This window comes from Euprymna scolopes, chromosome 10 (genome assembly GCF_053919585.1).
Source record: "Euprymna scolopes isolate OS-2025 chromosome 10, ASM5391958v1, whole genome shotgun sequence".
NCBI lineage: Eukaryota > Metazoa > Mollusca > Cephalopoda > Sepiida > Sepiolidae > Euprymna > Euprymna scolopes.
Window position 1 is genome coordinate 3823641 of NC_136491.1, and position 1233 is coordinate 3824873.

Below are 1233 nucleotides of genomic sequence, written 5' to 3' on the forward strand. Positions count from 1 at the left end.
CTAATTGGTCAAAAAGAAAAAAAATTAGATCAAATCGTCAACAATAATAAAACAATACAAATAAATGTAACAACGTTTAACTTTTAATAATCGCTCACAAATAGGAACTTAAGTACTGGTACCCGTAAAGAAAATATTTCAGGGCCGTTTCTTTCGGAGGGCGTTTCGGTATTTGTGCATATATACTTTCCTAAACAAGTGCCGTGTTTACATTTTATGCTAGTTCTGTCTGTACAATTTGGAACACTTATCTTTGGTTCCAGAATAGACGATGGCTTGCGTGATGGTGTTCTGGTGCAGAGTTTTTACATTCTTCGTGTCAGACGACAGCCATTCTAGCTAAATAGCGAAACCTTTGCATTGCACTTTGAGTGCCAGAACACTGCTCCTTTGGAATGTCCAACTTACACATAAAACTCAGTTGGTCTTGGTCGGAATATACGAACAGCAGAGGGCAACAATCATAACCCACACCCAAAATGCTAGACTCATTCAACCAAGTACGCGATACAAAAGGCAATGTTTGTTTTCAGAGTAGCCATCTGTTGTCCGTTAGCAGCATTGACAACAGAAATGCTTGAATTGTCACAATCCAGGCCAACTTGTCACCACTCAGTGAAAGGCATCATGTACCCAACCACCGCCACCGCTCGAATATTCAGCCAGCAAAGTCCCGAAACTCATTTTGCCGTCCGACTATGGAGCGCCAGAAGGTTTCGCCGCAATGCGTGTTTGAATGGCAATAATGTTAAAATATTATAGCTCAGTAAAATTTAAAGGGTTTCACTATTTAATTTTGAAATTCTCAACATTTTATAAATGCTATATTTTTTTTTTTAATCAGAATTGCATCATGTTTAGAAATTTAATTTTGTTTGTGCGATTATCGAATGTTAAAAGACGTTATATATTTTTTAATTTATGCATGCATAGTAACATGCTGAATTGTTAAAATAAGTTGCCAGAATTAATGAAATATTAGGATAAGTATTTTGATCGATTGTTTGTATTGGTTTTTATAGCACTATACTCTTTATGTAAAAAATGTATTCCTTGCGATGATTTTACTGCACCATGAAAAGTATTTTTCAATTAAATTTAAGCTTTACATTTGTTATTGTCTGGTGAAAGTATGCAATAATTGCAAAAAAAACTTTCCTCTACTCGTTTATAATGGGATTCTAATAATCTCATTTAAGTGCGCCTCATACATATGCATGTCCTAAAAGAATA

General features: G+C 34.9%; 1 pseudogene; it reads right to left on the reverse strand.

The window, feature by feature from the left end:
* Positions 1 to 219: 219 nt before the first annotated feature.
* Positions 220 to 714, reverse strand: LOC145286361 (actin-related protein 2/3 complex subunit 1A pseudogene; annotated as a pseudogene).
* Between the last annotated feature and the right edge of the window lie 519 nt (positions 715 to 1233).